Source organism: Schistocerca cancellata, chromosome 6 (assembly GCF_023864275.1).
Source record: "Schistocerca cancellata isolate TAMUIC-IGC-003103 chromosome 6, iqSchCanc2.1, whole genome shotgun sequence".
NCBI classification, from domain to species: domain Eukaryota; kingdom Metazoa; phylum Arthropoda; class Insecta; order Orthoptera; family Acrididae; genus Schistocerca; species Schistocerca cancellata.
In genome coordinates this window covers 132,076,178-132,088,447 of record NC_064631.1, presented here as the reverse complement: position 1 = coordinate 132,088,447, position 12,270 = coordinate 132,076,178, and the positions used below count along the sequence as shown (strand labels likewise).

The following is a 12,270-nucleotide window of genomic DNA, read 5'->3' as shown; positions in this document are numbered from 1 at the left end:
TTAATGGTGATAAAGCTAAAATAAACATTTTGACTTTCAATATTTCGAGAGTGTAGAACAATTATTCCCTTGTTTCTGAAGCCATTGATAGGTTTGGACGAATTAAGGCTATCTCTAGATAAATTAGCTTCTAAAGGGCATAAAGAAACTAATTTATATCTTACAAATTTCTCAGAGATAAACCATTAGGCAAATAGTAATTGGTAAACCTTCCGTACTACTGTTATACCTAAAAATGTTTGTTGGTATTTCATTTACCTCGTGTTCTACAATAGCTATAGTTAATGTAATGACAGACCCACAGTCACTCTAAATCGTCCACTCAATTTCGACAGGGGAAGCATTTGTCATTCAAATTAAGGCATGATGTAGTACGCGCTACCATGTAGACGTCTCCAGTTCTACTTTTCGTAAGTTCACTTGTCAAGGTTTTACCTACCTTAGGTAGATGTAATCCTGGGTGTCAAACCCAACTGGCCATTCCATTCATCCACGTTATTCGATACTGTGAGCCATGATATTAGACGAAAGGATTTACATAATGTCATTATCAAGTCATGTGATAGAGTTTTGTTCAGTAAAAAAATTATTAAGACTGGATCGCTAATTACTGTAAAATAGTCACACGATCGGTTTCAGAATTATATTACCATCGACGGATGTGGAATGTCCACAGGAAATTTTTGTCAAAATGTAGAAAAAAATATTCAAATATGTGTGAAATCCTGTGGGACTTAACTGCTAAGGCCATCAGTCCATAAGCTTACACACTACTTAACCTAAATTATCCTAAGGACAAACACACATACTCATGCCCGAGGGAGGACTCGAACCTCCGCCGGGGCCAGCCGCACAGTCCAAAAATTTAGAGAAAATAATTATATTTACATGTACGACAACAACGATAAACGAACCTTTACCAAAATATAAAAACATTTCGGTAACAGAGATGACGTACAGGATGAGAAAAGTTATAGATAACTTCAACAGAAACCAAAAGTCAGTTAGAAGTATCGAAGTACATGAAAGGGGCCCGCCCGGCCAGCCGCGCGGTCTAACGCGCTGCTTCCCGAGCGGGAAGGCGTGCCGGTCCCCGGCACGAATCCGCCCGGCAGCTTAGTGTCGAGGTCCGGTGTGCCGGCCAGCCTGTGGATGGTTTTTAGGCGGTTTTCCATCTGCCTCTGCGAATGCGGGCTGGTTCCCCTTATTCCACCTCTGTTACACTATGTCGGTGATTGCTCCACCGGGGACCGAACTGCACAATAATCCTCGGTTCGGTGTAGGGCGGCGGTGGGGTGTGTGCTCCGTCATTTCTATGTCCCTGGTTCAATACACACACATGAAAGGAAAGTACTAGTTGAGAAATGAGAAAGAAACTTGGAAGCCTTGTCCGATGTTAATCTACTCCTTGATCAAGCACTGAAGGGCAAAAATGAGAAACTCTGAAAGGGAATTAAATTTCAGGGAGATGAAATAAAACCTTTGAGGTTTACTGGTGACACTGTAATTCTGACAAAGGAAGCAAATGACTTCGCAGATCACTGAATGCAATAGATAGTGTCTAGAAATGAAGTTATATGATGAACTTCAACCAAAGTAAAGCAAGGGAATGGAATTTAGGCCAGTCAAATCAGATGATGGTGAGGGAATTACATAACGAAGTGAGACTATGGAAGTATTGGATGAGTTTTGCTATTTGGATAGATAAACTACTGATGATGGCAGACGTAAAAATTATATAAATCTCAGATAAACAGGAATATCGTTTATGAAAAAGGAAATTTTGTTAACATCGAATAACCAGAGAACATTGAAAAGTCTTTTGTGAAAATATTGAGCTGGAGTTTTGCTTTGTGCTGAAGTGAAACGTGGACAATAAACAGTTTAGACAAGAAGATAATAGCTTTTGAAATGTAGTGCTACAGAAGAATGGTATGTCGAGTAATTAATGGAGATGTACCGAATCAGAAATTTACTGGAAAGAAATTTATGGAAAATTGGAAGAATCGCATAAAAAAGTGGGAAGGCGAATCACAGATTGCGTTTTATTGGTAGAGCACTTACAGGATGCGACAGATCTACTACATAGACTGCCTACACTGCGTTTGTCCGTCCTCTACTGAAGAAACACTGCACAGTATGGGACCCTTCCCAACTAGGACTGACGGAGGACATTGTATTGTAGTGTATTGTATTGTATTGAACTGGGGAGTTAGAAACGAGGGATAGGCTTCGTCCCCGCCGTAGCCATAGTGGTACACAACCCCACAACAAGCTACAGTAGTCCGCTCACTGCGCCGCCCCACGCAGAACCCACGGTTATTTTGTGGTTCGGCCCCAGAGGACCACCCCCTCCCCGGCAACGTCGCACACCAGAGGAGTGTAACCCCAATGTTTTCGTGGTAGAGTAGTGATGGTGTACACGTATGTGGAGAAAGTGTTTGCGCAGCAACCGCTGACATAGTGCAACTGAGGCGGAATAAGGGGAACCAGCCCGCATTCGCCGAGGCAGATGGAAAACCCCCTTAAACCCATCCACAGTCTGCCCAGCGCACTGGACCTCGACACTAATCCGCTGGGCGGATTCGTGCCGGGGACCGGCACGCATTCCCGCCCGGAAAGCAGAGCGCTAGATCACACGGCTAACCGGGCGGGCCTACGAAGGATATACAAAACGTGTAAAGAATGGCAGCTCGCTTTGTTTTATAGCGAAATAGGAAAGAGAGACTTCCGAATACGATGCTCGTGTTTCAATGGCGGTCATTCAAACAAAGTATTCCTTCGACGTGGCGAGGTCTTTTCACGAAATTTCAGTCAGCAACTTTCTCCTCCTAATGCGAAATTATTTTGTTGGCTCCCACCTACACAGTGGGACACGACCATCGTAATAAAATAACAGTAATCGGAGTTCGCACACAAAGATTTAAGTATTAATTTTTGCCACGTGTTATTCTACATGCAGGCCTACATCAAAACTCCGCAAGCCACCTTACGGTGTGTGGCGGAGACTACTTCGTGTATCACTGTCACTTCTCCCTTTTCTGTGCCACTCGTCAATGGTTTGCAGGAAGAATCATTGCTGGCAATCCTCCGTGTGAGCTTGAATGTCTCTAATTTTACGTTCATGGTTTTTTCGCGAGGTATGCAGTACGTGGGTGAAAGCACTATATTGTTTGACAGGAACATACGCTCTCAGAACTTTCATAGTAAACCTCGCCATGATGCAGTACGCCTCTCTTGCTGCGTCTGCCACTGGAATTGGCTGAGCATCTCTGCGCGGCTGTCGCGCCAACGAAATAAAACTGTAACGAAACGAGCTGCTCTTCTGTGGATCTTCTCTGTTTCTTCTATCTGTTCTATCTGGTACGTGTTGTAGTTTTATGAGTACACTACTGGCAATTAAAATTGCTACACCAAGAAGAAATGCAGATGATAATCGGGTATTCATTGGAGAAATATATTATGCTAGAATTGACATATGATTACATTTTCACGCAGTTTGGGTGCATAGATCCTGAGAAATCAGTACCCTGAACAACCACCTCTGGCCGTAATAACGGCCTTAATACGCCTGGGCATTGAGTTAAATAGAGCTTGGATGGCTGCCCATGCAGCTTCAACACGATACCACAGTTCATCAAGAGTAGTAACTGGCGTACTGTGACGAGCCAGTTGCTCGGCCACCATTGACCAGACGTTTTCAGTTGGTGAGAGATCTGGAGAATGTGCTGGCCAGGGCAGCAGCCGAACATTTTCTGTATCCAGAAAGGCCTGTACAGGACCTGCAACATGCGGTCGTGCATTATCCTGCTGAAATGTAAGGATTCACAGGGATCGAATGAAGGCTAGAGCAACGGGTCGTAACACATCTGAAATGTAACATCCACTGTTCAAAGTGCCGTCAATGCGAACAAGAGGTGACCGAGACGTGTAACCAATGACACCCCATACCATCACGCCGGGTGATACGCCAGTATGGCGATGACGAATACGCGCTTGGAATGTGCGTTCTCCGCGATGTCGCCAATGGGACCATCATGATGCTGTAAACAGAAACTGGCTCATCCGAAAAAATGACGTTTTGTCATTCGTGCACCCACGTTCGTCGTTGAGTACACCTTCGCAGGCGCTCCTGTCTGTGATGCAGCATCAAGGGTAACCGCAGCGATGGTCTCCGAGCTGATAGTCCATGCTGCTGCAAACGTCGTCGAACTGTTCGTGCAGATGGTTGTTGTCTTGCGAACGTCCCCATCTGTTGACTCAGCGATCGAGACGTGGCTACACGATCCGTCACAGCCATGCGGATAAGATGCCTGTCATCTCGACTGCTAGTGATACGAGGCCGTTGGCATCCAACACAGCGTTTTGTATTACTCTCCTGAACCCACCGATTCCATATTCTGCTAACAGTCATTGGATTTCGACCAACGCGAGCAGCAATGTCGCGATACGATAAACCGCAATCGCGATAGGCTACAATCCGACCTTTATCAAAGTCGATAACGTGATTGTACGCATTTCTCCTCCTTACACGAGGCATCACAACAACGTTTCACCAGGAAACGCCGGTCAACTGCTGCTTGTGTATGAGAAATCGGTTGGAAACTTTCCTCATGTCAGCTCGTTGTACGTGTTGCTACCGGCGCCAACCATGTGTGAATGCTCTGACAAGCTAATCATTTGCATATCACAGCATCTTCTTCCTGTCAATTGAATTTCGCGTCTGTAGCACGTCATCTTCGTGGTGTAGTAATTTTAATGGCGAGTAGTGTATTACTCAAGTATTGTTCTAAAGAGGGTTTTTTTAGCTATCTCTTTGTGGTGATTTGTGTTTATTCATTTGAGGATTTAAATATTACCAGGAATAATTTTTTTTAAATATGTTCTGTATTCTATTCTGGCAACTGTCCAGCCATTTTCAGATGAGTGTCCGCCACTGGAAGCTAGTAGTTCATGGTGTCGGCTTTATAGCAAAATTTGGCGCGGAACTAGCAGCCTCCAGTGGCGAACACTCACCTGAAGATGGCTAGACGGTTGCCAGCCGAAATATCTTGGCAAGAAGTCAAAATGATCCGGCTGAAATCCCGAAATCTCATAGAATATTCAGTGCGCCGGGGAAAATTCTAGATTCGCAATCAAAACCATAAAAATAAGAAGTTGTATTTTTCGTATCAATTATATTCGGAGCTATACGTTGTCTTTTGTAGAAAAAAGGGGTGGACTGCAGTCATTAATTTTATTAGGTTAAAATGGTTCAGATGGCTCTGAGCACCATGGGATTTACCATCCGAGGTCATCAGTCCCCTAGAACTTAGAAATACTTAAACTTAACTAACCTAAGGACATCACACACACCCATGTCCGAGGCAGGATTTGAACCTGCGACCGTAGCGGTCGCCCGGTTCCAGACTGAAGCGCCTAGAACCGCTCGGCCACAACGACAGGTAATTTTATTTGGTCGTTCCGTTTCAAATCGTTCCGTATGCATAGTGGTATAAATTTTTTTGGATGTTACTGGTTCCAGCTACTGTTTTGGAAGCGAGCAATCACAAAATAGTCGGTCTTTCTGGCTACAGTGATTTACATTTGTTTATGTCAAGATTCGTTTCCCAAACCCTGCCCAAGAGCTGATCCTCTGCAACTCTTCTTGTACTTCGCTACAATTTCCTGATACTGCGACTTCTGTGTACGCAACAGCGTCATACGCGAAATGCTTGATGGAACTACCACTTTGTCCACGTGCTCATTTATATGTACTGTGAAAATTAATTATGCAAAAACACTCCTTTCGATAGTGGAACGGTCGAGAAAAAAGTGGCGTGTGGAGGAGGAGCGTTTAACGTCCCGTCGACAACGTGGTCGTTAGAGACGGAGCACCAGCTCGGATTAGGGAAGGATGGGGAAGGAAATCGACCATGCCTTTTCAAAGGAATCATCCGGGCATTTGCCTTGAACGATTTAGGAAAATCACGGAAAACATGCCGTGCGGGATTAGCCGAGCGGTCTCAGGCGCTGCAGTCATGGACTGTGAAGCTGCTCCCGGCGGAGGTTCGAGTCCTCCCTCGGGCATGGGTGTGTGTTTGTTCTTAGGATAATTTAGGTTAAGTAGTGTGTAAGCTTAGGGACTGACGACCTTAGCAGTTAAGTTCCATAAGATTTCACACACATTTGAACATTTTTGAACGGAAAATATAAATTTCGATTGCCGGGCGCGGGTTTTGAACCGCCATCCTCCCAAATGCGAGTCCACTGTGATAACCACTGCGCCACCTCGCTCGGTAGTGGTGTGTAAACTCTCTGCGAAGCACCTTTGTGTGAATTACGGAGCAGTCATGCAGATGTAGACTAAAAAAAAGGTATCGGTTGATAGGACACGTCCAGAGGCATTACGGAATCGTCGGTTTGGTATCTTAGGAATGTGTGGAGGTAAAAATTTAGAGGGAGACCAAGTATTGCAGTAATCAATCAATTGGATGGAAGTTACAGCACTTACGTAGAGATGAAGGCTTGCACCGGACAGAGTGTATCAAACCATTTTTCTGACAGTAAACCACTAATACATTTCACTGTGTACTATTAAAAACGTAACTTTTAGCATAAGAGGTTAAACATATTGGTTGTCTGAATTTCAATTAAACTCTATGGCTTCGTTGGCAACTCTCCCCTGTTTACAACTGAACGCGATTTTATGCGCCTTCTACGCTATTTGTTCTGTACTTGTTCAAATGGTTCAAATGGCTCTGAGCACTATGGGACTTAACTTCTGAGGTCATCAGTGCTCTAAAACTTAGAACTAATTAAACCTAACTAACCTAAGGACATCACACACATCCATGCCCGAAGCAGGATTCGAACCTGCGACCGTAGCGGTCGCGCGGCTCCAGACTGTAGTGCCTAGAACCGCTCGGCCACCCCGGCCGGCCTGTACTTGTTATCCGGCATTCTTCCATCATTTTCGACTCTAATTCACCAGACGGTCATAGCGTTTCCAGTAAACCTAAACGTCAGGTTCTAAGAATTACTTAAACTGACATCACTCTCCGTGTTTGTCAAAATGCTGCAAAACGAACACACATACGCAGCGAAGGTAGACAGAATATCACGTCAATGGGACAGTTCTCCAGTTATCTTCGGGTTGGATTAGTCCTGAATAGCGTGCTAATATGATCTAAAAAGGTGGTATGGTGTTGTATTGTAAGTAGCCTGTCTGTATGTTGGCAGCGCAATAGACTGTGGTAATATCGCTGACATCGCTCTGCGCCCTCGGAAGGAGCTTCTGTGGTTGGAGGGACTAGCAGTTAGCAAGTGGATGGAGAATTGTATGGCCATGTGTTTCTTTGTGGAGACTTTGTGATGGTAGGACTGAGATGAAACTTCTTATAAGAAAACATACAAGGAAAGGTATGTTAGTGGATGTATGGTTGCTAATGTTTGGGTAGTAGAATTATTGACAACTATGTAATTTTTGGAACTGGATGTCACATGAATAATGAAAAATTTTCTAAATACAATTCTTGCTTTTCAACAAATTCTTTATTTTGCTAACCATATGCCTCCTAGCAGTTAGAGTCTGTAGTAGTTAGAATCCTTTTATTTAGCTAGCTGTTGCTGCTTCTTTCTGCAATTGGTGTAATTCGTGTTATGAAGATTTTCTGTGAGGTAAGTGACTTATGAAAAAGAGTTTGGTTTCCACTATCGGGATTCGTGACTGAAAAGAGTTTAGGCAATTAACAGAGTTGGAGGTAGTTTCATATTTCATTAATTTAATATTTATTTGATTTGTATTATTGTCAGGATTTCTTGCAACTCAGGGCCATTCTTTTGTGTTAATTATTGAAAGTCATGTTATCAACGTAAAGTAGTCAGATTGCGTTGGGCTTGTATATTGCGGGCAGTAAATGAATAGGTTAAGTCTGAGGTGCCTTTGTCAGGGAAAATTCTGTAGGTCAGTGTTTAATAAAAAAAAAAAAAAAAATAAAGAGTTAGTTTCAGTATGAAAGACAGTCGCATGTAGTATTTAAGAGACGTAAGTCGCTTTATGGTGAATTGCTTTGATTCCTTAGGTGACAGTAGGCCCCATCACTTCAGCATGGAGAGATATATCAAGCTTGATCGCTTATCAGCATTCGTCAAGAACATATCGCTATACTGACATCAGTAAAGCTAGAGTTACTGACCGGTAACAGTTGTCGATGCCTGGCTGGAAGTAGCGCGGGTAACCCGGGGAGGCGATGACGCTGCTGTTGACGACGCCGGAAGTGATGCTGGTACATCGGCGAGCCTCGCAATCTGACTTTGACGCCCAAAGGAGCCAGTCGTCTTCAGCCCCACATCGTTCATCAAACTGCAAATACGTGCCACGTTTCCATTAACTACTTGCGAAAATATGAGACAGTAAATGTGTCATTATAAACATCTATCTTTCTACACACGTACGTGTATATCGCAAACGTTTTAGACACACACATATACAGTATATTCCGCTACATTTGCGGTGCAAGTTGTAGGTGATAGCCCATAACTTTTGCCACCAAGAATAACTCCTAAAGTATAATAGGAGCTGAAAAGTTCGTAGGAAAAAAGTTGCATGGGACAACAGGGGCCATAATATGACGTTGGTTTTTTGTTGCTAGGTGGGGTCGCTCCAGAGATATGGTCAACTTTTTTTAAATAGGATGCTATAGTTTGGTACTCATTTTCTGATAGTGGCTATCGAGACGAATCCAATGATGTGTAACAGTAAGGTCTTTGAAGGTAAACGAAGGTCACAAATGTGGCATGAACGTCCATTTACATAAGGTGTTCTTAGTGATGATCATTGGTACCAATGCAGTACTGCAATCTTCTTATTATGGACTGAGTGGTATTCCTTATCACATCGGCACTTATCGAAGCACATGCTCTGGCAATTCTCTCTCGCATATCTTCAGGTGTAGTTGGAATGTCTTTATAAACAATGTCGTCTACGAATCCCCACAAGTAAAAATCCAGAGGCGTCAAGTCTGGCGAACGAGCCGACCACGACACATCTCCTCCGCGTCCAACCCAATGGTTTGGGAATTGTCTCTGCAACTCATTTCTAGCCATCAGCGAAAAATGTGCCGGACACCCATCGTGTTGATACCGCTTTCTGTTCCTTGTTCTTAACATATTTCTTCCAATAACAGGCATAATGTTTCTTGCAGGAATGTGGAGTACTTTCTACCATTAAGATTTACTTCGATGAAGTAGGAGCCTATAATTCTGTCCTCCAGAATCCAACATCATACATTCACCGACCACGGTTTTTCGTGTGCAATTGCCGCTGCCAACATGGATTTTCAGTTGCCCAATAAATCACGTTATGCAAATTAACATTTCCATGGTTTGTGAATGTAGCCTCGTCAGTAAATAAAATAAAACTAATAAATGTGTCATCCCTCTGAATCTGAAGTTGAGCCCATTGTCAGAATTTAGCGTAACGCGTACAATCCGTACCAGTTCATTCTTAATGGAGACTGATATGGTAAGGATGATATTTATGTCCATGCAGAACACGAACAACACTACTCTGGCTCATGACAGATTCCCTAGCGATCTGACGCGAACTTACACAAGGATCTCGAACCACAGTGACAAGTGTACCAATTTCCCTTTCCTCGTTAGTAACTTTCCTTTGCCGGATATGTTTCCGATGCGTTAGAGATCCAGTTTTTCTCAGTTAGACATACACATACATAAACGTACGACGTGTAGGGTGAGTACGTTGAGGATATCTTTTGAAAGGTGGCTACACTGAGCCACAGCGCCAAAGATCGCGCCAGAGAGTATTGTTCCGCCGCCTCCACTGGCAGTGATTATTGAAAAGTAGCGGCAGGCAGTTCTTACCGAGAAGTTGTGGTGGACACTGCTTGTCGTGAAGTCAGAGTGAGATGTGGTAGTGGAGAGTGTTGTTCCATGTTTTATGCAGTGGTTTGATGGGAGAGATAGCAGATGTTGTTCTAATGGAGATATTGTAATGGTCAGAGTGCATTTCGTCAATATATATGGAGGTATTTTCTTTTATTCTTTTATTCTTTCAGTGACCTGAATAATGTGTCATTACAGGTTCAGTCAACAAAGCATCTGGCGTGTGTTCTTGTATTAGAGTGTAATTTTGGTTTTCTTGCACAATTATAGTATTTGTAATTTTCTTTTATCACGTCAGTACAATTGGTATTTAAAAATTCTTGTCTTGTTGAAGAAGAACCGTGCCAGATGTGCGTTGAGTCATACTACCACATACAGAACAGCTACATTTGTGCTTTGTTGGTTTCGTAGGTTTTATAGTTGCTGGGGACTTAATTAATTAACTGTGTTAACGAAAATTTTCTGACATTCTTTGTTGTGATTCTAAGCAGTCAGATTGCGTACTAATACTAGTCAGGGCCAGCCGTTTACGAGACTTGCGTAATCGGACAGACAGCTACTAAAAAAAATATTTGCATTCTTATTTTAATTAAGCCCCCATGCACTTTCAGCGTTTAAGTCTCTAGCGCTCACTGTATTTCGTTGGCATTCTCCTTAAATGAGAAGCGTATCTACTTGTTCTTCAAAGGGATACATCATTCACAATCGCTTGATTCGACGATACTAGTCTCACCATTCGTATTAGTGTTGTATTTGCAAAACGGTCGAATGGTCCTTACATGTCAACGGCACGTTGGATGGATACCCCGTATTCGGCGAATATTTACTATCTGCACGATATACGAGAGAGAATTGTCAGAGCATGTGCTTCGATAAGCGCCTAAGTGATAAGGAATACCAGTCAATCCATGATAAGAAGATCGCAGCACTGCATTGATACCAATGGTCATCACTTCGGACACTTTTTGACCTTCGTTGACGTTCAAAGACCTTAGTGTTACCCATCATTGGATTCGTCTCGACAGCCTCTATCAGAAAATGAGTACCAAGCTATAGCGTCCCAATTAAAAAAATGATCTTCATCTCTCTGACGCCACCCCGCCTAGTAACAAAAAACCAACGTCATATTATGGCCCCCGTTGTCCCATGCAACATTTGTCCCACAAACGTTTCAGCTGCTATCGTACGTGAGGAGTTATTCTTCAATGTTGCTTAAAATCCGTCTTGATTGCAAAAAATTTTTTATTATTCATATGACCGGTTTCGGTTCATTCAGAACCATCTTCAGATCTGATATTTCAGTTACAGGAGTAACCCATCCAAATCCAGCAACTTTCACATGCTACGTAGCATGTTACATGTGACGTAGCATGTGAAAGTTGCTGGATTTGGACGGGTTACTCCTGTAACTGAAATATCAGATCTGAAGATGGTTCTGAATGAACCGAAACCGGTCATATGAATAATAAAAAAAATTTTTGGAATCAAGACGGATTTTAAGCAACATTATAAAATCACTGATTGCTGTTACCCCTTAAGACATTACGTCTGTTTTTGCAAAGTTATTCTTCAAGGTGGCAATATTTAGTGACCCAACCTGTATATATATTCTTAAATGCAATAGCGCCTACTGACATTAAGAGACTAAAAGCAGGGTAAATTAGAATGTCAGTGGTGTGTGTTGGGGGATTCTGGTGGGAGTCGTTTACGAGACATCGTATTTTCAAAAGTTCCCGTACCGAAACTTGTGGAGTACCTGTGGTAGCACACATTAAAACACGACACAAGTGCATGCACTAGTTATGTGGATTCTGACCAGTAACTAGAAAACTGACCATCACTGTTCAAAATGACCACCGGCACGGGCAATGCACTCTTCCAGTCTGGCATGGAACAACTGCTGCACACGAACTAGCACTTCACCGGAGACGTCCGGGCAGGCTGTAGTAATGCGTCGTCACATATCATCGGGAGTAGTTCGAATGTCCTTGTAGACAGCATCTTTCAGCTTTCCCACAGAAAAAGTCTACGGCCTCAAATTCGGGGAACCGGTCAGTCAAGATATAGGTCCTCTGCGTCCTATCCAACGATTTAGAAACAATTTGGGAAGCCATGCTGTAGTACTTCTTGCACTATTGGCTGGACAGCCATCACGTTGGTACGACAGATTCCACCTAGTCTGCAGAGGAACGTCTTCTAGCATCCGTGGAAGATCGTCTCTTAGGAGGTTACGATTCTTATGTGCGTTCAGTGTTCCGTCTACGAGAAACGAGTCTATGTGCTCATAGTTCACTATCCCATACCACATGATTAAGCTCCATGGACGCTGGCGTTCGGCCTGACGAAGCCAGCGGGGACTGTCAAACACCAATAGTGCATGTT

General features: G+C 43.2%; 1 protein-coding gene and 1 long non-coding RNA gene across 2 annotated transcripts in view; both read right to left on the bottom strand.

Annotated features, from left to right (window-relative positions):
* Positions 1-8,209, bottom strand: part of LOC126191002 (uncharacterized) — a 132,612-nt gene extending 124,403 nt beyond the window's left edge. Inside the window, exon 1 of the mRNA XM_049931684.1 lies at positions 8,178-8,209. The gene's annotated coding sequence lies outside the window, so the exon portion shown is untranslated. The remainder of the gene's footprint in view (positions 1-8,177) is intronic.
* A 26-nt stretch (positions 8,210-8,235) lies between these two features.
* Positions 8,236-12,270, bottom strand: part of LOC126191003 (uncharacterized) — a 54,641-nt gene continuing 50,606 nt past the window's right edge. The window contains exon 3 of the long non-coding RNA XR_007538309.1: positions 8,236-8,344. This is a non-coding gene — a long non-coding RNA (uncharacterized LOC126191003). The remainder of the gene's footprint in view (positions 8,345-12,270) is intronic.